The sequence below is a fragment of the Otolemur garnettii genome, unplaced genomic scaffold (genome assembly GCF_000181295.1).
Source record: "Otolemur garnettii isolate 467f Iridium unplaced genomic scaffold, OtoGar3 scaffold00051, whole genome shotgun sequence".
NCBI classification, from domain to species: Eukaryota; Metazoa; Chordata; class Mammalia; order Primates; family Galagidae; genus Otolemur; species Otolemur garnettii.
Genome location: NW_003852446.1, coordinates 3,831,528 through 3,856,881, shown reverse-complemented (window position 1 = coordinate 3,856,881; position 25,354 = coordinate 3,831,528). Strand labels below are relative to the sequence as shown.

The following is a 25,354-nucleotide window of genomic DNA, read 5'->3' as shown; positions in this document are numbered from 1 at the left end:
CCTCCCAAGTAGCTGGGACCACAGGCTCCCGCCACAACGCCTGACTACTATTTTTTTTGGTTGCAGCCATCATTGTTGTTTTGGTGGGCCCGGGCTGGATTGGAACCCGCCACCTTAGGTGTATGTGGATGGTGCCTTAGCCACTTGAGCCACAGGCGCTGAGCCGACTATTTTAATTTTGGAGGTAAAATTAACTTTTTAATTTCTTCTTATCTTATGCTTTGTCTGAGAATTCTTTCTCTAGCCCGCATACAAATTCTTACCCTAATATTTTGGTGGCCTGTAGAGGGACACAGTCTCATTCCTCTACCTCCATAAGTATGGGGAAAAAAATCACTTCTCTGCCTCTGTCTTTTTTTTTTTTTTTTGAGACAGAGTCTCAAGCTGTCCCCCTGGGTAGAGTGGTGTGGCATCATAGCTCATAGCAACTTCCAACTCTTGGGCTTAAGCGATTCTCTTGCCTCAGCCTCCCAAGTAGCTGGGACTATAGGCGCCCGCCCCAACACCTGGCTATTTTTTGTCATTGTTGTTTAGTGGGCCCGGGCTGGATTTGAACCCACCAGCTCTGGTGTATGTGGCGGCACCCTAGCCGCTCAAGATACAGGCACTGAGCCTCTGCTTCTGTCTTGAGACTGCTCTCTCCTTTGCTACATAGCTCTCAGGACATCTTTCGTGGCACAAATTCCGCTGAGAATTCAGTAAGTGTCTAAGGCTTTGGAAATGGTTGTACATTTGAAAAAGAGTTGACAGCTTTGTGGTTATAGAAAACCCTGGTGCAGAATCTGCCACTTGTGGGAAAGGTGCCTGAGAGGGACATCTCCTAACAACCTCTTCTGGGAATGGAGATGCTCCTTTTTAAATTTCAGTCTAGACTCAGGGATGCCCACTTTCTGGCCAACACCTTAAGCTTCGTGTTGGTCTGACTCAGAGATGAGGACACTTGATTTCTGATCAACACATGAAGGTCTTGGCTTGGCACCTGTAGCACAGCAGTTACAGTGCCAGCCACATACACCGAGGGTGGTGGGTTGGAACCTGGCCCAGGCCAGCTAAACAACTGCAACAAAAAAATAGCCAGGTGTTGTGGTGGGCGCCTGTAGTCCCAGCTACTTGGGAGGCTGAGGCAAGAGAATCACTTAAACCCAAGAGCTGGAGGTTGCTGTGAGCTGTGATGCCACAGCACTCTAGCAAGGGTGACATAGTAAGATTGTCTCAAAAACAAACAAACAAACAAACAAACAAAACACCTGAAGTTCTAGGGTGGCACCTGTGGCTGAAAGGAGTGGGGCGCCGGCCCCATATATCAGAGGTGGCAGGTTCAAACCTGGCCCTGGCAAAAAACTGAAAAACAAACAAACAAACAAACAAACAAAAAAACCCCACCTGAAGTTCTAGTGGGGGACGCTGGTCTCACTCAGTAGGTCAATATATGACCACCCCTAAAGTCCTTTTGTATTATTATCAAAATCTGATACTTTCAGTCTTTTTCCTACTTTATCATACTGGAGACAGAGGCTGCAAACCCTATTTTCCCCTCCAGCAGCCGGCTCCGTGTTATACTCTGCCCATAAGTGGGAGTTGGAGGACTCTTTGCGCCTGTGGCTCAAAGGAGTAGGGCACTGGCCCCATATGCCAGAGGTGGTGGGTTCAAACCCAGCCCTGGCCAAAAACTGCAAAAAGAAAAAAAAAAGAGAAAGTGCAGATATGCAGCATCAAAGAACATTAGGAAGAACAACAACTGACTATGGTTACTTCACTGTGCACTTCAAAATTTGTAAGAGGGGCTTGGCACCTGTAGCACAGTGGTTACGGTATCAGTCACATACACTGAGGGTGGCAGGTTTGAACCTGGCCCAGGCCAGCTAAAACAACGATGAAAACTGCAACAAAAAATAGCTGGGCGTTATGGCAGGTGCCTGTAGTCCCAGTTACTACCCCTTCCTTCAGGCTTTGGACCACTTCTTGTAAGGCAAAATAGTCAATTCCCAAGAAGTTGTAGAAAAAGCCTTTTGTATTTTCATCACCACTTGCTCTACAGGTTTCTTCACTGCTGGCATAAACAAGTTACCATTAAGATGGCAAAACTGTGTTGATACTTTAGGCACATGTTTTGATTCATTGTGCTATTTTTTTTTTTTTGCAGTTTTTGGCTGGGACTGGGTTTGAACCCGCCACCTCTGGCATGTGGGGCCAGCGCCCTACTCTTTTGAGCCACAGGCACCACTCAATTGTGCTATTTCTTGTTTGAGATATAATAAACTAAATTTTTCTGCCCCAATAAACCAAATTTTTGATTCGAAATCAGACATTTCATATTTAATGACCTAGTAATCCTAGAACAAGTCCCTAAACTCTGAATAATTGGTTGGTTCGGTGCTTCTTATCATTAAGCCAGCAAAGGAAATACTGACTTAGACCAGAGCTTCTCAAACTTTCATAGGCACACAAATAGTATTTGCTTGTGAAACTAATGGACTCATACACTGTAATGAAGATTCTGATTCTTTAAGTTTGGTGTGGGCCTGAGATTCTGCCTTTCAACAAGTTCTCAGACGATGCTAAAGCTGTTGATCCACCATTGATTAGCAAAGATCTGTGGTTCTCAACCTTCCTAATACTGCAACCCTTTACTACAGTTCCTCATGTTGTGGTGACCCCCAACCATAAAATTATTTTCGTTGCTACTTCATAATTGTAATTTCACTACTGTTATGAATCGTAATGTAAATATCTGATATGCAGGATGTATTTAGGAGACCCAACCCTTGTGAAAGGGTCGTTCGACCCCCAAAGGGGTCGTGACCCACAGGTTGAGAACCGCTGATTTAGAACAACTCTGTTCAAAAGAACTTTATTAGAGATTGAAACAACAGCCACTAGCTACATATAGCTATCCAGCATTTGAAATGCGGCAAGTATGACTGAGGGACTAATTTTTAAATTGTATTTCATTTCAATTAATTTAAATACAAATAGCCACATGTGGAAGCCAATGGAACCCATATTTAGAACATACTTCAGGATAAGTACTGAAGAAATTACTCTAGAATCATTTCAGGTTAGTAAGTTATGCAGGCTTCACAAGCCTTTGACTTAGAAATTAGCATTATCATGTAGTAAAGACATTATTCCTGGAAGCCTCAATAGAGTCATGTTGTCTTTATAATATGCTTTCTAGGAAATTTTTATTTATTTCCACTTCTGCAATTTGGCTTCTTCTAAAAATTGTTTCTCATTTCCAAAGTTTTCCAAAGTCATCAATATTCAAGAAAGGGAAATAGAATAACAGATTTATTGAACTAGTTATTATTGAAAAAATTACCCTAAAATAATCCTGAATGTCCAATTCAGAAATAGTAAAACATTTTTGGGGCTGTTGGCAACTCTATTTACCGAGGATTTAAAATACTTAGGGTTGCTCACACTAAAAAACATTTGCAGTCATTTCCTTAGAGAGACCGCCAGAAACTTGGCCTATCCTGCACTGTCAAAACATTTTATGAAAATTTAGAGCTTGCCTGTTATTTGTGGAAACTCTGCTAGCAAATGGGTAGACGACAAGGACCTGATTGTTCATGACACTAAACCTTTAATGTGTTGTGTCGTGCTTTGGAAGTTTGCAGACTTAGGCTTGGTATATTTTTCTTTCCCTCTCCTAGCCAACACTATATAATAAAAAAGGTTTGCACACTATGAGTTTACACAAAGCATCCCACAAAGCCACAGATTTCCATCTTCTTTTCTCAGGCACATGGGTTGATGATCCCTACCACTCGAGGGGAGAAGAGAAGCCATTGTGAGTACTGTGGTATCCAAGGCCTACTCAACCCAGGCCTTCAGACCATGTGGTTGACTGATTCTCTCTAGATGCCTAGAGGCAAAGTTTAGAAAGACATCTTGCTGGAAACGTATGAAGGAGAGTTTGTCGGAAATTTCCAAAAATCAGAAGCTAAACGACTTCTTTCAGAAAAGGAGGAAAATGTTCTCTGGGTGAATTTCACGTTAGCTTGTCTAATTTCACTGTGTTCTATATTCAAAGTCTACAGTATTTTGCATAAAAGACTATTTTTATTCATTTACATAAACATGTATGAGTTCATCTGCTTAACAAATGAGTATCCATTTGAGCCTATGAGTAATACATGAACATCATTGGTCACTTTTACCATTAAAATTGCTTATTTATTTGTTTGCTGGATCTGGTGTGTAGTAGGCTCAGTAAACACTTCCTGCCTGAATAAAGAATGAATGTGCATGGCATATCATGCAGATGGTTACAATGCTGGATGCTGGCCTTGGCCTGGTGGTCTGGAACACCCCTTACAGGGGCTTATGTTTGGTGAGATTCTTTTCCATTCACTTTAGAATCCAGTGAACTTTGAATCAGTCACAATCCCCAAAAGGAGTAGTAATTTAACCTAGGTCTCCCAACTCCTTATTCTTTCTCTATTGCTTTCATAAAAGACTCTAAGTGTTCACAAACTATTTACATTGGAAATACAGGTACAGTACTGCTATAAAGCTGATATAGAATTTTTTAATTTCAGTTATGTCTTTTTTGCCTTTTATTCTTTTCATGTACTTGCTCGTTAAATCAACATTGCTATTGTGGTTGTTCTCCACTAAAAAAAAATCTTCCTTGGCTGGGCACGGTGGCTCACACCTGTAATCCTAGTGCTCTGAGAGGCTGAGGTGGGTGGATTGCCTGAGCTCAGGAGTTTGAGACCAGCCTAAGCAAGACCAAGACCCTCTCTCTAAAAAATAGCCAGGTGCTGTGGCAGGTACCTTTAGTCTCAGCTACTCCAGAGGCTGAGGCAAGAGGATAACTTGAGCCCAAGAGTTTGAGGTTGCTGTGAGCTATAGCTCACACTCTACTGAGGGTGACAAAGTAAGACTCTGTCTCAAAAAAAATCTTCCTTAAATCTTGATGAGAGATTTTGTACTTATAGCATCCTTGACTTAAACTGTCATTTCGAAGAAATAATTTGGAATATTTTAAAATGGTAAGCCTTTGGGGTTTTGAGTTTCTCTGGTGTGTGTTTGTCACTGAAGTGGTGTGGATTCAATATTTACATCTTTCCAATTCCTCATTTAAAAAATATGTTTGCTGGCCAAGTGCAGTGGCTCATGCTTGTAATCCTAGCACTTTGGGAGGCCAAGGCAGGAGGATCCCTTGAGCTCAGGAGTTCAAGCCCAGCCTAAGCAAGATGGAGACCTCTGCCTCTACTAAAAATAAGCAAATTAGCCAGGCATTGTGGCAGGTACCTGTAGTCCCAGCTACTCAAGTGGCTGAGGCAGGAGGATCACCTCCTGCCACTCAAGAGTTTGAGGTTGCTGTGAGCTAGGGTAATGCCACCATATGCTAGACTGGGAAACAGAATGAGACGCTGGCTTAAAAAAAAAATGTTCGCTTCTTTACTTGACTCTTTTGAGCATGGTCTTATTTTATTTTGGAGATTTTTCTTACATTATTTTGCCTAAATCCTTTTATATCAGTGGTTCTCAACCTTCCTAATGCCGCGGCCCTTTAATACAGTTCCTGTGGGTCGTGACCCACAGGCTGAGAACTGCTGTTTTATATACTGTCAGTCTCAAATATCCTCATTTGGAGCCTTTGATGAACAGCTCAGCTTCTCAGATTTTAACCTGCATTATAATCCTGTAGGAGACTTGTTAAACCACATAGTAAGGTAACCAGACGTCCCGCTTTTGGCGGGACAGTCCCAATTTTTAACAATTTGTCCCGTGTTCCACAGTGTTTTAAAAAAGTCCTGATTTTTGGAAAGAATGCACGACAAGCTAGGGAATGGAGGGAAAATGGGAAGGGAATATACGGTTTTCGGCTGCCTTGTGGCTATTTTGCCAGGATATGAGTTTTATATTATTTTTGTTAATTTTATAATGTTAAACCTTAATAATAACAAATAATTGTTGAGAACTGGTTATCGAGAACTTCTTATCAAAGTTCGCATTGTTGATCAGGTCTTAGAATTTGACCACCATTGTTTGGACTTAATGAAAAATGGCATTTTTTGGCAATGCAACCACGAAAACATTTTGTAACTGTCTCTCAGACGATACACATTGTACTGCGTGCTAGTGCTAGTTAAACAAGTGATGTCAACAACTCAGCTATTCAGATAATTTAGGTAAGTAATTTATGTATTTATTTCATGAATTTAGCAGACAGTACTCGTATTATTTATCTTTTATAGTGGTGGCAAAAAGTCTAGCACCGGCCTTGAAAGTGACACTTACGACTTATGAGGTATCATTATTAAAAAAACATATTGATAAGGAAAAGGTTAAATCTTGGGCATCAGCAAAAATCACAATAGAGAACAAATGGTTAGAAATATTTCATCATTGGCTCAGCGCCTGTGGCTCAAGTGGCTAAGGCGCCAGCCACATACACCTAAGGTGGTGGGTTTGAATCCAGCCCGGCCGGCCAAACAACAATGATGGCTGCAACCAAAAAAAAAAAAAATAGCCGGGCATTGTGGTGGGTGCCTGTGGTCCCAGCTACTTAGGAGGCTGAGGCAGGAGACTCGCTTGAGCCCAGGAGTTGGAGGTTGCTGTGAGCCGTGATGCCATGGCACTCTACCCAGGATAGCTTGAGGCTCTGTCTCAAAAAAAAAAATATTTCATCATTTTGAAACAAACCATGTTCCATACAATAATGCACTAAAAATTGTGGGATATGTGCTGTCCTTACCAGGAACTAATGCTGCGACTGAACGTGTTTTTTCTATGGTAAATAAAGTGTGGACATCAGAAAATCACAATTAAGTGTTGAAACTTTGAAAGCCATTTTATGTGTGAAATATAATTTAACAAATTCTTGTGAAAAATTTCATGACCTTTTAAACAACGACACCAATCTACTAAAAACAATTCACTCAAATGAGAAATATGCCAAAGAATAAAATAATACTATACATAATTTTTTCATGTATTATATTTGTAAACTGTACTTATGTTGAAATTTAAAAAAATATATTACAATACTATTTTTGCGTTCTATGAAAATTTTTGTTGCTCCATATATAGACCAAATTTTTAATTAAGACCCTCCCCCGCCCCAGTCAATGGCGTTCTGCTTTACCAGTGTTATAATCTGGTTACCTTAAGATAGGGGGACCCTATCTCTGGGTTTCTTATCCAGTGGGTTTGCAGTGAGGCTCAAGAATCTGCAGTTCTGACAAGTTTCCAGGTGAGGCGGCTGACGCTAGTCTGGAGACCACGTTTTGAGCTGACCTAACAGATCAAGGCATTAAATATCAACAGCTGCTGATGTCATAAAATGAGAGACACGCGCCTGAATCCGGGGCTGGCTGCCGCGGGCTGGCGGCGCGATGAGTTAGGCGGGCGGCATCCTCCGCAGCAGCGAGTAAAATAAATAAATGAATAAATAAATAAATAAATAAATGAATCACGTGAGAGACAACCAGGCATTATGTGCCTTCTGATAGAAAAACACCTAGGAATCATTCCCTTTTTTTTTTTTTTTTTGAGACAGAGTCTCACTTTGTCGCCCTTGGTAGAGTGCTGTGCTGTCATAGCTCACAGCAACCTCAAATTCCTGGGCTCAAGCAATCCTCTTGCCTCAGTCTCCCGAAAGTAGCTGGGTCTACAGGTGCCCACCACAATGTCCGGTTATTTATTTATTTATTTATTTTGCAGTTTTTGGCGGGGCCGGGTTTGAACCCGCCACCTCCGGTATATGGGGCCGGTGCACTACTCCTTTGAGCCACAGGTCCAATGCCCGGCTATTTTTTAGAGCCGGGGTCTTGCTCAGGCTGGTCTCCAACCCGTGAGACTTTTTTAATCTGTGAGCTCAGTTAATCTGCTCGTTTCAGCCTTCCCGAGTGCTAGGATTACAGGCATGATTCACTGCACCCAGCCCTAGGAATCATTCTTGCAAAAAAAAATCTTATACCTTTTCAAGGCTCTAAACTACAAGTTTATAGAAAAAACAAGGGACAGAGTAACATATGGGGATTAGCAAAATTCAGAACTAGGGAAACCAGGATTTTTCAAATAAAGTGCAAGAAGAAAATAGAATATAGGAGGAACCTACGTGAATGTAGGAGGCTTCAAAGGCATATAAATCAATTGCAATTATGTACCTCATTTATTTATTTTTTTTTTGTGGTTTTTGGCTGGGGCTGGGTTTGAACCCACCACCTCTGACATATGGGACTGGCGTCTAACTCCTTTGAGCCACAGGCACCGCCTATGGACCTTATTTTTTTCTACAGCTATTAAATGTGTATATATGGGACAATTGGAAATTCAAATAGTGAATGGAGATATTTGATGACATTAAGAAATCATTTTAAATTATTTAGGGGATATTACAGTTACGTGGTTGACAGGATAAGAGCCCCACCCATGTCCACATCTTCATCCCCAGAACCTGTGACTATGTCCCCTTATATGGCAAAAGGCACTCTGCTTGTGTGGTTCAATTAAGGCTCTTGTTTAGGGAGAGTAGCCTTGACTATCCAGGTGTGCCTAATATAATCACAGGGTCCTAATGAGGGAAAGAGGAGGGTAGGAGAATCAGAGTGAGAGAAGGAGATGGGATGATGGTAGCAGATGATAGAGAGAAAAAGAAAAAGGGCTTTGAAGGTAGAGGAAGGGACTACCCGCCAAAGAATGCAGGTGGTCTCTAAAAGTTGGAAAAGACAAGAAAGTAGATCTCCTCTAAAGCCTCCGAAAGAAATGCAGCCCTGTTGACCCATTCTGGACCTTTGACCTCCAGAGCCATAAGATAAACTTTTGTTGTTTTAAGCCACTAAGTTTGTGATAATTTATGACAGCAGCAATAGAAAGCTAATACAGTTATATTATTAAAGGAGTCATCTTTTAGAAGCACGTAATGAAATATTTACAACATACATGATATAATGTCTAGGATTTGTTTCAAAATAATATGGGAGTTGGGAGAATGGAGAACGGTAGCATGAGCACTATTGGCCATAATTATTGGGGCTGAATAATTGGTACACAGGGGTTCATTTACTGTTACATTTTTGAGCCACTGGGTGGTGCCTGTGGCTCAAAGGAGTAGGGTGCCTGCCCCATATGCCAGAGGTGGCAGGTTCAAAGCCAGCCCCGGCCAAAAAAAAAAAAAAAAAAAAAAACTTAAACACATACACATGTGCGTGCCAAAAAAATAAAGTTTAAGGGTTATAACCTAAAAGACTTCCGAAGACCTAGGTTGAGGCTGGCTTAGGAATGTTAACATAGCCAGAATGAAAGTATTATCAGGACTGAACAAGAGAGACCATTCTTTGAGGAATTTGGATAGGAGAAGCTCCAAGGGGCACAGCCCAAGAAAGACAGGGGGTAACAAATGTTATGAGACCCTAGGAAAGTGGAAGAGTGAAATTAGCAAAGACATCAATATGCACAAAGAACAGAAAGACAGGGGACTTAACTGGTCAAGGAGCAAAAAAATATACTTCATAGAGCAAAAAGTGCTATTTGTCATCTCTCAGGATCTGTGTCACCTTGGTGTTCAAGAGTGGCTTGTTGTTTTGAGCCACTAAGTTTGTGATAATTTGTGACAGCAGCAATAGAAAGCTAATACAGTCATATTATTAAAAGAGTCATCTTTTATGCATGACCTGTTTTTTTGAAATTATCTTTTCCTTTTATTTATAACTATTAGTTGTCTATTTTTTGAGACTTTGGAAAAAAAATAAGAAGTTAACTGGTGACTCCATACTGAACCTCAGAGTCAAAGCATTCTATAATAGACATACTCTTATTTGACAACGTGAATGTCACTTTCTTTGCGTTATTATTGCTTCATATTTTGATGCAACAATCGTCTGATTTCTTTTCTGAATGTACTTATCTTCGTTTGTTCTTTACGAGGTTTTTGTGTCTAGTCCTTATCTGAAACATTGGTATTGTTATTAAATGTCAAGCCTTTTTAATTTTGTGAAGGCAAAAAGTGAGAACCTAATAAACACATGTAGATGTGAAATAAAATAAAATAGTCATCTTTTAAAGGCACATAATGAAATATTTACAAAATACCTGACATAATGTATCACGTACATTAGATCATCTGACCACTTCTATACACCATTTTGCTTCCTTTTGCCCTCTTTCCAAGTTCTCCTGAACCCATACTCCCCTAATCGCACTCTTCCCTTAGCTGGACTTTGCCTCCTATTTCCATTGTTACTGTCAGTTTGACTTTTTGCCTTTGCAGTCAATTTCTCTTGGTTGTTTATTTATTTAATTTTCTGCCAGACAGCGACAATAAACAGAAACGTTCTCAAATCAGTAGAATACGTGAAATGGAAAGGGCCTCTAAATGTGTTTGCTTTCCCAGCCACTGGGTTCATTTACATATCTGTATTTAGACAAAGGGCTCTAAGGGCGAGACGGGTCAATAGTTTATCTACCCAGTAACTGACACAGGTGTGAAGAGAAACCTGCCCTTGACAATGAATAAAATAAAGCTTTCATTATTAAGATAAACAAGGTTTGGGTGGCGCCTGTGGATCAAAGGAGCAGGGTGCCGGGCCCCATATGCCAGAGGTGGCAAGTTCAAACCCAGCCCTGGCAAAAAAAAAAAAAAAAGATAAACAAGGTTTAATATAATTGGAGGCTTTTCTTAAAGAGAATTATGAGACAGAGAAGGAGAAAATAATTGGAAGACAAATTACAATAGCTTTAATCAGAAAGAAAAGCTTGTAGGAAGGAGGGATATAGTGAAGTTGTCTGTAACACTTGCTAAGAATGATGGTGATGCTTTATCAACAGGGAGGCGTCTCAGGGACATAATGTTAAGTGGAGAAGCCAGACAGGAAAGAGGATGTACTGTATGAATCTATTAATAAGATATCCAAGAGGTCACTTCATACTGGTCAAGGGAACAATACAAGAGGACATTATGATTATAAATATTTATGCACCCAACTTAACATGCTCCCAGATTTATGAAACAGACCTTGATTGGTTTGAGCAATATGATATCCTATAACACTGAAATAGCTGAGGACTTTAACACCCCTTTGACAGAACTGGTCAAATCCTCTAAACAGAAACTAAACAGAGATACAAAGGACTTAAATGTGACCCTAGAACAAATGGGCTTAATAGACATATATAGAACATACCATCCCGAAGCCAAGGAATATACAGTTTTCTCGTCAGCCCCTGGAACATACTCCAAAATAGATCATATCCTAGGATACAAGTAAAACCTCGACAAAATTAAAAGAATTGAAATTATATCTTGCATATTCTCAGACCACAAGGCAATAAAGGTGGATCTCAACTCCAACAAAAATGTGCATCCTCACACAAAGACATAGAAATTAAACAACCTTATGCTGAATGATAGCTGAGTCCAGGAAGGGATAAAGGAGGAAACTGTTGAATACCTCAAACATAACAATGAAGCTACAAGTTGCCAAAACCTATTGCGATACAGCAAACGCAGTTTTAAGAGGGAAATTTATTGTATTAGATACCTGCATCAGAAAAGCAGAACGGGAGTGCATGAACAAACTCATGAACTATCTTACGGAAATGCAAAAAGAAGAACGATCTAATCCCAAACCCAGCAGAAGAAAAGAAATAACCAAAATCGAATCAGAGATTAATGAAATTGAGAACAAAAGAATCATTCTGAAAATGAATGAAACACAGTTTTGGTTCTTCGAAAAATAAATAAAATCAATAAACCTTTGGCTAGATTAACTAGAAACAGAAAAGTAAAAACCTCTAATAACCTCAAACAGAAATGATAAAGGGGAAATAACAACAGATGTCACAGAGGTACAAGAGATTACCTCTGATGGCTACCAAGAAATTCTATGCCCAGAATTTTTTCTTTTTGATTTTTTAAAAAGCAATCAAGGTTGGGCAGCACCCGTGGCTCAAAGGAGTAGGGCGCCAACCCCATATGCCGAAGGTGGCAGGTTCAAACCCAGCCCCGGCCAAAAACTTCAAAAATAAAAATAAAAATAAAAAGCAATCAAGGACACCCCAACTGTCTCTCTTTCTTTTTTTTTTCTTTTGCAGTTTTTGGCTGGGGCTGGGTTTGAACCCGCCACCTCCAGTATATGGGGCCAGCGCCCTACTCCTTTAAGCCACAGGCACTGCCCAATTTTTTTTTCTTGAGACAGAGTTCTACCCTATGCCCTGAGCAGAGTGCAATGGCACCATAGCTCAATGCAACCTCAGACTCAAGCTGTGGGCATCCTGCTGCCTCAGCCTCCGAAGCCGCTGAGATAGGCGCTCCCTGTGACGCCTGACTAGATTTTTCCATTTATTTTCATGAGTTGGGGGTCTCACTCTCACTCAGACAAGGCTTGAACTCCTGAGCTCAAGCAATCCTCCCGCCTCAGTCTCCCACAGTGCTCAGATTATAGGTGTGAGCCACCACACCGGGCAGAAATTTAAAAAAAATTTTTTTTTCAAGACAGAGTCTCACTATGTCACCCTTAGTAGAGCTCTGTGGTGTCACAGCTCACAGCAACTTCAAACTCTTGGGTCCAAGCGATTCTCTTACCTCAACCTCCCAAACAGCTGCATCTATAGGCACCTACCACAATGCTCAGCTATTTTTTTTTTATTGCAGTTGTCATTGTTGCTTTAGCTGGCCAGCCTTGGTGTATGTGGCTGGTGCCCTATCCACTGAGCTACAGGTGCTGCCTATATCCAGAAATTTGACAATGTGGAAGAAATGGACCAATACCTGGAATCACACCTTCTCCCTAGACTTAACCAAGAAGAAATAGATCTCTTGAATAGACCAATTTCAAGTGCCGAGATTGAAGAAACAATAAAAAATATCTCCCAACAAAAAAATGCCCTGGTCCACTTGGCTTCACACCAGAATTCTATCAAACCTTCAAAGAAGAGCTTATACCCATATTGTAGAAATTATTCAAAAAAAAAATGAGAAGGGGCAGTGCCTGTGGCTCAAAGGGGTGGGGCGCTGGCCCCATATGCCAGAGGTGGCGAGTTCAAACCCAGCCCTGGCCAAAAATTGAAAAAAAAAAAAAAAAAAAATTAGAAGGAAGGAATCTTTCCTAACATGTTCTATGAAGCAAACATCACTCTGATACCAAAATCAGGACGAGAGCTAACTAAAAAGAGCTACAGATGAATTTCATTAATGAATATATATGTAAAAATTCTCAATAAAATCCTAGCCAATAAATTATAGATACACATTTAAAGAATTATACATCAGGCAGTGGCTGTGGCTCAAAGGAGTAGGGCACTGGCCCCATATGCCAGAGGTGGTGGGTTCAAAGCCAGCCCCGGCTAAAAACTGCAAAAAAAAAAGAAAAGAAAAAAAGAAAAAAAAATTATATATCATGATCAAGTAGGTTCATCTTAGGGATGCAAGGCTTGTTTAACATATGCAGATCCATAAATGTAATTCACCATATCAACAGAAGCAAAAACAAAGACCATATGATTCTCTCAATAGATGCAGAAAAAGCATTTAATAAAATTCAGCTTTCTTTTCTAATTAGAACACTTAAGAATATAGGCATAGGTGGCACATTTCTGAATCTGATTGAAGCCATCTATGACAAGCCCTCAGCTAATATACTGAATGGAGTTAAACTGAAAGCTTTTCCACTTAGAACTGGAACCAGACAAGGTTTTCCCCTATCACTACTACTATTCAACATAGTGCTGGAAGTCCTAGCTAATGCAGTCAGGCAAAAGAAGGACATAAAGGGCAGCCAAATTGGGGGCAGAGGAGGTCAAATTCTTGCTTTCTGCTGATGAAATAATCTTAGAGAACCCCAGAGACTCAACAACAAAACTCCAGTATGTGATCAAAAAATATAGCAACGTCTCAGGATATAAAATCAATGTTCATGTATCAGTAGCCTTTGTATATGCCACCAGCAGCCAAATTGAGCAGCTAATCAAGGACATAATTCCCTTCACAGTAGCTTCAAAAAAAAAAAAGACAGACAGACAGACAGACAGACCTGGGCATATACCTAACAGAAGAGGTGAAGGACCTCTACAAAGAAAATTATGAAACCCTAAGAAAACAAATAGCAGAAGACATTAACAAATAGAAGCTCATACCATGCTCCTGGTTGGGAAGAATCAACATTGTTAAAATGTCTATACTTCCCAAAGCAATCTAAAGATTCAGTGCAATCCCCATTAAAATACCAACATCATACTTTTGAGATTTGGAAAAAATAATTCTTTTTCATATGGAACCAGAAAAAAACCCATATAGCTGGGTAGCGCCTGTGGCTCAAAGGAGTAGGGTGCTGGCCCCATATACCAGAGGTGGCGGGTTCAAACCCAGCCCCGGCCAAAAAACAAACCCATATAGCCAAGGCAATTCTGAGTAATAAAAACAAAGCTGAGGCATCACCTACCAGACTTTAGGCTATATTACAAAGTCCACAGTGATCAAAACAGCAGGGTATTGGCATAAAAAAAGAGACATAGACATTTGGAACTGAATAGAAAGCCATGAGATGAACTAACATTTTACAGCCATCTGATCTTCGATAAACCAAACAAAAGCACACACTGGGGAAAAGATTCCCTATTCAATAAATGGTGCTGGAGAACTGGATATCCACATGTAAAAAACTGAAACTAGACCCGAACTTTTCACCACTTACAAAAATTGATTCAAGATAAAAGATTCAAATGAACCGGACAGGGTGGCGTGTGTCTGTAGTCCCAGTTACTTGGGAGGGAGGCTGAGACAGGAGGATCGCTTGCATCCAGGAGTTCTGGGCTGTAGTGCACTGATCAGGTGTCTGCACTAAGTTTAGCATCAATATCACCATATTGACTGCCCAGGAGTGGGCCACAGGTTGCCTAAGTAGGGGTGAACTGGCCCAGGCCAGAAATGGAGAAGGTCAAAACTCCCGTGGCTGATCAGTAGTGGGATCGCAACTATGAATAGCCACTGCACTCCAGCCTGGGCACATAGCAGGCTCCCATCTCTTAAAAAAAAAAGAAAATCTAGGACAGTGCGTGTGGCTCAAAGAAGTAGGGCTCCGGCCCCATATGCCAGAGGTGGCGGGTTCAAACCTAGCTCCGGCAAAAAACTGCAAAAAAAAAAAAAAAATCTAAGGCATGAAACAGTAAAAATCCTTGAAGAAAGTGTGGGAAAAACACTTGAAGATATAGGCCTGGGCAAAGATTTTATTGCAAAGACTTCTGTGGCAATTGCAACAATAATAAGTAAACAGGACCTAATTAAACTGAAAAGCTCCGTACAGCTAAGGAGACAACAACCAAAGCAAATAGACACCTTCAGAATGGGAAGAGATATTTGCACATTACGAATCGGACAAAGGCTTGATAATTAGGACCTACAGAGAACTCAAATTAACAAAAAAAAAGAGCTAATAATCCCATTTATATCACTGGGCAAGAGATATGACTAGAAACTTCTCTAAGGAAGACAGACAAATGGCTAACTAACATATGAAAAAAATGCTCATTGTCCCTAATCATCAGAGAAATGCAAATAAAAACCACCCTGAGGTATTACCTAACTCCAGTAAGATTAGCCCACATCACAAAGTCCCAAAGCTGCAGATGCTGGTGCGGATATGGAGAGAGGGGAACACTTTTACACTGTTGGTGGGACTGCAAACTGTTGCAGCCTCTTTAGAGGGAAGTGTGGAGAGTCCTCAAAGAACTCAAATTCAATTTCTCATTTGACCTTTCAGTCCCTTTACTCGGCATCTACCCAGAAGGAAAACAATTATTTTACCATAAGGACATTTGCACTAGATTATTTATTGCAGCTTAATTTACAATTGCCGGGATGTGGAAACAAACCAAATGTCCATCAACTCAGGAATGGATTAACACATTGTGGTACATGCACACCATGGGATATTATTCAGCCGTAAAAAAGATGGTGACTTCACATCTTTTGTAATATCCTGTATGGAGTTGAAACACATTCTTCTTAGTAAAGTATCAGAAGAATGGAAAAGCAATTATCCGATGTACTCAATACTAATATGAAGCCAGTAGACCAGGTGTCCTCAAACTATAGCCCGCGGGCCACATGCAGCCTGCAGAGGACATTTATCCAGCCCACTGGCTGTTTTTGCCGCTGCTGCCTGTCCTGCTTAGCAGCCGACTTGTCCCGGGGCCCGCAATCTGGCCCTCCAATGGTCTGAGGGACAGTGAACTGGCCCCCTATTTAAAAAGTTTGAGGACCCCTGTAGTAGATGATCTAATTCATGTCCACATTGGAGAAAAACTCATTTCAGTTCAAGTTGGGGGGAGGGGTATTGAGAGAGGAAGGGGGCGTTAGGGTACCCTCACTGAATGGCCATGACACACCTTTTGTGTGTGGGACATAACCACAAGATGGACTCTACCTAACAAAATCAAATATATCTTTTTTTTTTTTTGGCCAGGGCTGGGTTTGAACCTGCCACCTCTGGCATATGGGGCTGGCGCCCTACCCTCTTGAGCCACAAGCACCGCCCCAAATCAAATATTTTGACCTCATTTGTACCTTCACATTAATCTGAAATAAATTTACTTTTCAAGAAAAAAAAAAAAAAAGATATCCAAGAACAGGCAAAGTGAATCTGTAGTGACAAAAATCAGCATTATGGTTACTTGGTGTGGGGGCAGTCCTGACTGGGAGGAGTCATGGGGGGAATCTTCTGGGGTATTAGAAATGTTTATACTTTGATATTAGTGTGAGTACATAGGTATATATACATGTTAAAATTAATTGATCTATAATTTACAATGTGAGCATTTTATTATGTATAGTTTACACCCTAATTGGTGGGGGAAAAAAACCAGGATGAGACGTCTAAAGTGGGCTTGTGGAACTGCTGATCTGGCTAGCCTGCTGCCTACTCTGGTCCTTGCTTGTCGCTCTCCTGCTCTCCCTATAACCATCAAAACCTAACTTCTCTGACTGCTTCCAGCCTCTGCCCACATTAGCTGGCACTCTCCAGCGTGGCTGTTGGAGGAACAGTGACCTCCTGTCAGCTCTTGTCCTAGCCAAGGCTGTTTTTGCAGAGGTTATGTCTCCACTAGGAAAGGTGAGCAGAGCCCTTGGAGCTGTAGCAGCAGCTAGGGAGGTTGTGGGATCTGCAACTCTTTCTACAACTTTTCTGCTTGATAACCTTCGCTGGCTCCCTATTGCCCACAGAATGAAATCCAGATACCTTGGCACAGCACTCCAAGATCTGACTAAATTGACCCCTTCTTACTTTGCTTGGCACAGGACCCTCCAGTGACTTTTCCTGATTTTGTGCACATGCTGTTCCTGATGAGTTTCTGGGTGCGTTTGCCAAATTGCATTCTTCCCCTTTCAACTTGAATGCCACTTTGTTAAGCCTCTTAAGAAATAGACACATGAAGAACTAGTAATTGTGAAGTATTTATTATGGATCAGATAGCATTAGAGTACTTTTCATACACTATCTTCTTTAACCTTCATTCTAAGACACTCACTTTCTCCAGGTTAGTTTTATCTCCTCTTAGCTCACAGTATTACAGTGGCTTACATATGACAGTCTGTGAAGCCCCTGGGTGCTACAGACACGGTGCCTCAGGTCTAGAAGTTCTCAAAGACCTTGCAGAAATATTGAGGCCTTCATTCTCACACTTGGTTGACATGAAACATGAAAAGAAGACTGTTTCAGTAATAGTCCCAGCAGGAATAGAAGATACAGTCATAGTGATTTCAAAGAGAATTTATTATTTACAGAGGTGTGGGCAGGTTTAAGTTAAGGGAACTATCCAGGGATGCTGAAGGAGCCAGGGACTGGGAGATGATGAAAGATGTACCTGCTTTTCCTGCCACTCACTCACCTACCTGAAGACCCAGTGAGAATCAAGGCTGTGGAGGAGGAGTCCCTGCCAGGAACTGTCATCTTAGAGCCACTGGCGGTGCCAAAACTGAGGTCCTAGAGGGAAAGGATACAGAGTGACTCAAATGGAGAAAAACCAGCACAAAAAATGTAAAATAAAAATTAATAAATATTTATTCACTTATTTATTTTTTGAACACTTAAAAAAATGATCAGTTCAAGTTCATTGAGGGTACAAAGAATTAGGTTATACTGATTGCATTTGTTAGGTAAAGTCCCTCCTACAATTGTGTTCCACCCCCAAGAGATGTGCCATACACCATGACCCCCTGCTCCTTCCTCTCCTCTTCTGGCTCCTTTGTTTCCCTGCCCCCCATCTTGAATTGATTTGAGTTTTTCTCTTATGTGGGTATGTATTAGATCGTCTACTGGCTTCATATCAGAATTGAGTATATTGGATTCTTTTCTATTCTTGTGATACTGATACAGGACAAGTGGTATCCAGCCAGCTCATGGAGCTGGGGGGCAGGGACCAGCTGCCTCTGCCTTGGCAATGTTGGTGAGGTGGCAGCAAGCAGCGGAACCAGCAGGCTGGAGGCGGGGGAGGGGCCCATTTCCTAGGCCTGGGAATAAAAGGGCTTGTAGCCATTCATTTGCAACCCAGACATGTTGTTCCAGACATGTCCCAGACAGATGTCTCAGACCCGCTAAATGTAACTACCAAGGGCCAGACATGCCCCAAGCACAATGTCCCAGACATGTTTTTCCAGACACATCCCAGACAGATGTCCCAGACCGGCCCACTAAAGGTAACTACCAAGGGCCAGACATGCCCCAAGCACAATGTCCCAGACATGTTTTTCCAGACATGTCCCAGACAGATGTCCCAGACCCGCTAAATGTAACTACCTAGCCCCGCTAAATGTAACTATCCAGGGCCCCATGCCTAGACAAAGAGCCTACAGACAGACAGAGGGGGAGAGAGAACACTTTTCTCTCCTAACTCCAGTTTTCTCTCTGCCAGGAGCTCTGGCACTTCTGCATTTTTTTCTGTAAATAAATCCTGTCTTACCACTGATCTGTGGTCCGCGGATTCATTCTTCGAATCACGGAGACCAAGAACCTACTGAAGAGCGAAATTCTGGTATCAATACTTTACTAAGTTAATAAATATTTAAATTCCTAAAGGGCCAGTTGTCAGCTAATCAACTGCAATTCTATTTATCCAATTACACAGTATTATTTAATATACATAATATAGGTACATCCATTATAAAAGTGTTTGATATGATGAAGGTGTGATAATAGATCCTAGTTCTAGTGAGGATCTTAAAACACACATCTGTGTGTAGGTCTGTTTCTCTCTTCTTTGGACTGCTTGTAAACTCCCGGAGTATTCAAATTATCTCAGTCATCTTAGCAGCCTCACTTCTAGCAGAGCAGCACACAACAAGCATTCAATAAATCACTGAATGAAAGACTGAGTGAATGTAATAAAGGTCAAGTGTAGCGTAGTAGAGTGCTCATTGAGGTTATGCCAGTTTTCACAGCATATAAAATACTTGAGTTGGCCAAAGTCAGCTTAGATGTCATGTTCTGTTGGCAAAAGACTAATTTTTTTTTTTTAAGTGTGGGGATCTGTTAAGTAAAGACCATGTGGTTTTCTGACAGATTTAAATAGTACTTTCTCATCTGTGAAGAAAATGTAGCAGATTTATTATCTCCATTTTAAAAATGAAAAAAATTCTAAAGAAATAAAGTTAGTTGATGATAGACTTGAGATTCCACACCAGAGTTCAGGTCTCCTGTCACAGCCACATCTGATCACTATGACATGTTGGCTGCCTTCCCATCAGACTAGCTTCTCTGTTCTTCCATCACAGATTTTATTTCTTGATATTTTTCCAGGAAAGTTACTATTTTGAAGTTAGGAAAAGAGACTTACTGTAAACAAAAATAACAGTACTAAAACCAACTCATATCTACTGATATGTGCTCTTGGTTTAACAGGAGAAAAGGGTAATTTGTTAGAAACAAGGATTTGAAGATGTTTGTAAACTATTTTTAATTTTAATTAGTTATTTAATACCTACTATATGGATTTTTTTTACCCAGGTGAAAATATGAATGGTGAGTTTACTAGTTACACCTTAGTGTAACTACCTAGCCTTAGTTTTATATATATAAAATATTTATATATTATTTATATATTTTTGTTTTTGCATAATACACGCCAAAGAATCTTTGGGGTTTGAATTAAGCATAAAAGCTTTGAAATACACCTCATGGAACAGACATCAGTCATTTTTAATTCCAATTGTTTTAAGAAACTTGGTACCAAGGGTAACGTATCCAGGTTTAGAGAACAGGAACCATATCCATTTTCAACTTGCAAGTAGCTAAAATATGTCATATGGGGAAAATTGATAAAAATAATGAATGAATGGTGTATACCTGAGTGAATTACAAAGAAGAAATCAAACATTCTGAATAATGGGAGTCCTTGTAGGTAACCTAGCCTACCTACATCTTAGTTTTCTAGTTTCTGCCAGACTTAGTTAGGCTTCCGTGTTTTAGGGAGAAAGAAGTGCATGAAGTGAAGAAACTCAAAGGAGCCTTCACTAATCATCCTAAGATACTGACTTGAAAACACAGTATTGTTTCAATATAAGGGTGTGTATTGATGACAATCTAGATTTAACTTGTTTATCTAGGAAAGAAAATTATTTTCATTCTATCTGCCTAATAATAAACTCTGAAGAAAGATACAAAAGGAAGTAATCAAACACACTTGAGATACAGAAGTATTATGCATTGGACTTGGACTAGTGGGGTTGTCACAGGTTTGGAGCTAGGTCAGAACTATAGGAGCAATCGGACAGGAATGGTCTAAGGCTTGAAAAATAAATCATGAAAACTCCGATCTCACCAGCCTTAGCTCTCACACTTGCAGTTTAAAAGTCTCTCATTTTCACATTTTTTAGGCAAAATTAATTGAACATTATAATAGTAGGGGCCTGGGGCTTAAAGGAATAGGGTGCCGGCCCCATATGCTGGAGGTAGTGGGTTCAAACCAGCCCTGGCCAAAAAAAAAAAAAAAAAAAAAAAAGAAAGAAACTGCAAAAAAAAATAATAATAGTAGGTATTCAACCATTCACTCATTCAACAAATTTTTACCAAATTCCTGCTATGTGCATGACACTTCCACGAGATTTAAAAAAAACCCAGTGATTTTCTAACATATGTTAATGTGATTTAAAATGCAGTCTCAAATTTATTTTGGCAAAGAGGGAAAAGCAGTGTACAAGTAAATAGAATAATTATGACTGAAAGTTTATAAACACAGCAGATAATAAAAGCACGACTGATGACAAGGGTGGAAGGGCTAGTCAGAAATATTTGAGTACATGTTCTGAAGCTCACTCTGCCACCTATTTGCTTTGTAATATCCATTTTCCTCATCTGTAAAATGGGAATAAAAGTTCCAGATCATTAGAGAGTACACTTACCTCATTGGAAAGTTGTGCAAGTACATTGCAAACATTGGGAATTTGTCTCTAATCAGACTAGCATGATTCTCAGCACATAGCAGGTGCTTAGTAAATGGTAGCTATTGCTATTATCAATAACTTATATATATATATTTGTTTTTTTAAAATTTTATTTCGTTGCTTATTTTTTATTCCCCCCCCCTTTTTTTTTGTTGAGACAGAGTCTCAGCCTATGCCCTGAGCAGAGTGCAGTGGCTTGGTAGCTCATTGCAACCTCAGACTCCTGGCTTGTGGGCATCCAGCTGCCTCAGCCTCCGGAAGCCAAGCTGCTGGAATTACAGGCGCTCGCTGCTGCGCCCGGCTGGGTTTTTTCATTTTTTTCGTGAGTCGGGGTCTCATTCTCCTTCAGGAGAGTCACAAACTCCTGAGCTCAAGCAATTCTTTCTCTTTAGCCTCCCACAGTGCTGGGATTACAGGCGCTGGCCGCAACGGCGCTGGGTTTTTCCGTTTTTTTCATGACTCGAGGTCTCACTCTCGCTCAGGAGAGTCACAAACTCCTGAGCTCAAGCAATCCTCTCTCCTCAGCCTCCCACAGTGCTGGGAGTACAGGCGTGAGGCGCCGTGCCCGGCTCAATAACTGATATTTAATATAGCAGTCACACTTCTATAAATCCACTGGTGAACATAATAGTCGAGAAGATGTTTTAATACAGGTAATGTACATTACATTTTTAGAGTAAGGGCTTCAGTGATTTCACGTTAAAAACACAAATGTGGGAAGTAGATGAAGCGTGAGGCAGGTAATTTAGCAATCAGAGTGGTATTCTTACAGTTTTAATAAAAGGCCCACAGATGTAAAACAGGCATAAATGATAAATCTTTTATATATAGAATGTAGAGATGAATTTCAAATATTTCATTGCCTCACGATGAGAAACGTAGTGGCCACTAATTAAGAATTTAAGTCTCCCACCCCCAGCCCTGCTATTGTCCGTATTAAGGGGTTGCTTAGATTAAATCTCTAATTTCTTTCCATTAAAGTTCTCTAACTTTTAAAAACATTTTTGAACCTGCATCTTCGACCATTTCAGCATTCTCTGTGTGGTTCCTATTATACAATTGACGTGACCAAATCTCTTTTTAATAGAGATTTTTAATGTCTACATACCATTGGCCTAGTCTATTTTTACCTTAAAGTTTGCTTGAATTTGATTATTTAGCTTTTCATTTTAAAGGATTCAAGAACAACCATAGCAATTTGGTTTTGTGCCATTCACACATGTTTAGATAGAGGAAAAACACTTAAATTTGGCTTTTGCTTGATACTGCCACAGTTGTGAATGAAAATAACCGTATTCTACTTTATTATGCAGAAAAGGGATATATTTCACAGATTTTTTTGTTCGTCCCGGGCTCTGATTTCCAAATTATGATTTTAAAAGTGCCCTATATACTAAGTTAAGGTGATCACGAATGCAAAACCTCCACGCGGCTTGGGAAAACCGTTGTAGAGAAAGGCGGCGTACCAGTGGTTGACTTTTGATTGACATAGAACGTTATGTTGTTTTCAAACGACGGTTTGAAATCAGTTGGTACCTAACCTCGCGAGGAATGGTTTCGCGCCCTTTGTGAACGCATTTTCTGCACGAGATTTCGCGCTGCGCCGTTGGCTATAAAGGTGAGACTCACGTGCCCTTCCTCCAGAAGCGACTTCCACCTGCGTCGTGGGCTTCACCCGGGACGAAGGGGAGGTAGCAGAGGGGACCCTAAAGGCCTGTCGTGGAGGCTCCTGAGTCAGTGAGTAAATGATTTGCCCTCAGTTTAATCTAGTTTCCGTTAGATCAAGCCTGGGGAGATAAACAGCTAAATCCAGAAAAGTGGAGCTGGGGTGGGGAGGGGAATGTGAGGTAAAAACTCACGGGAAAACCCCCCCAAAAGCTGTTCTGCTGAATATTCAGCAACCCGAGTGGCTTTTCTCAGCCGCTGAAATGCGCTTTTTCTCTGTTCCTCCAACTTAAGTTCTCAGGGAAGCGTTGGCTTTTGGGGTGCGTGGCCAGGCTGGGTGGTGGCCGGAGTTGAAAGCGATGGCCGCAGGGAGCGAGTTCCCGCGGAACGCCACTTGACGCGGAACCGGGGTCCCACTTAGGAGCTAGCTCCCCGCGGCGTGGGCTGGGTGCGTTGGCTGAAACTGGCTTTGTTCGGGGGTGATGGGCTGCCACTGGTTTGTTTGGGGCGCGTGGGCAGCATCTGGCTTGTTTGGGGGTACCTGGGCTGCATCTGGCTTGTTTTGGGCGTGGGGCTGAGGGGGCTGAGGGAAAACTGCCTGGGACTTGAGTGGGTTCGAAGTCTCCTCAGCTTTGGCCACTGCGGGCGCTGGTGCTCGCGCAGGCACCCGGCCGAGCCCCCGGCTCGGGCCCCGCACGAGGCAGCGGTCATAGGGCGTGCTCGCGGCAACCGCAGGGCACGCGGACCGGCCCCAGGGGGGCGGGGCGGCGGTGGCGGTTGCGGGGCATGCGCGTCTCCGCGCGCGTCTTCTCAAACATGGCGGCGGCGGTGTGAAGCGCGGTGCCGGTTCGCGGGACGAGCGGGATAGAATCTAGTTGCTTTTTGCCTACGAGACCCGAAGTGAGCGGCGACTTCACCGTAAGGGACGGAGAGGACGAGCAGTGGCATCAGAGCCCTGATCGTTGTCCGTGGGTGGGTAGGAGGGGAGGAAACCCTCGGCGGCGCGTCCCTCACGAGGAACGCCCCCTCACCATCCCGCGGTTGCCCCATCTCGGGTTTTACCCGCACCCCCCATCGCGCACCCCCCGGCAGCCTCAGTCCCTTTCGCAGCTCCCCTGAACTCTATCCCGGGGCCCCTTATTCGGCGGCGGGCCCCTGCGGAGGGCGGCGTTCGGGCGTCTGGCCGCGGTCTTCCCACCTCACCGGCAGCGCGGACAGCGCCCTGCTTTTTCGCGGAGTTTCCCGCGTGGGTCGTGGGCCAGCCTGAGGTGCGGGGGCGTTGCGGGTGGGCGGCGGGGCTGAGAAATGGGTTGACTTTGTGTAGTTTGTGCTGAGACGGGTCCCGGCGCCTTCCGGGGACTTGTGAGGTTACTTTTGGAGTTGGTGAGGAAAACGTCAGTCCGGAAGGATGCGCGGTGGCGGGGCGCGGGTCCCAGTGCCAGGTGTACTCCACCGGGCTCCTAGCTGGGGTCGAGGGTGCCAGTGGCTGCCCCTCGGGGAGTAGCGGGACCCGAGGGCTCGGCGCAGGCGGGCAGGTGACGGGGGGCGGGGGTGTGTGTGTGATTTCGAGTTTGCAGAGGGGCGGCGAAGCGGCTCCGATTGCTGTGTCCTCGCGGCCTGAGTTTCAGGACCATTGCTGTCTTCATGTAGAAACAGCCCCGAAGTGGTTCCTTTTCTGGCTTTTTTCACCTGGATAGTGCCCTATCCAAGTGCGAAGAGCCAGAGGGGGAACTAGAGCGGGAGCGGGCGGATTCCATCGGTTTGGCGCCTTGAGGTTGTAGGTACTTCATTCCCCTCCCATCCCATTTGAGCAGCCCACGTATTTAAGTTACAGGTTCCCATTTCAGACCAGCAATTTCTTGAAAAAGTTGGTTAAACATTTGATATCACAGATTGTGATTGCAATTGAAATTTGCCTCTTGTTTGAAGAATGTGAAGATGCACGTTGATGACTGTGGGGTAGAATGTCAATGAATGGATTGGCTAGTGGAGGGGGAAAAGAGGCAGGGAAAGTCCGTAACTTGCTTATGATCACGTGATTTATAAAGTTATCGGAGATTTTTTTTTTTTTTGAGACAGAGCCTCAAGCTATCGCCTTGGGTAGAGTGCTATGGCATCACAGCTCACAGCAACCTCCAACTCCTGGGTTCAAGCGAGTCTCCTGCCTCTGCCTCCCAAGTAGCTAGGACTACAGGCACTCGCCACAGTGCCAGGCTCTATTTTTTGGTTGCAGCCATCATTGTTGTTTGGCGGGCCCAGGCTGGATTCGAACCCGCCAGCTCAGGTGTATGTGGCTGG

General features: G+C 42.3%; 1 pseudogene; it reads right to left on the bottom strand.

Moving 5' to 3' along the window:
• LOC100951459 overlaps positions 1-23,767 on the bottom strand; it is a 26,818-nt pseudogene extending 3,051 nt beyond the window's left edge.
• Positions 23,768-25,354: the final 1,587 nt, after the last annotated feature.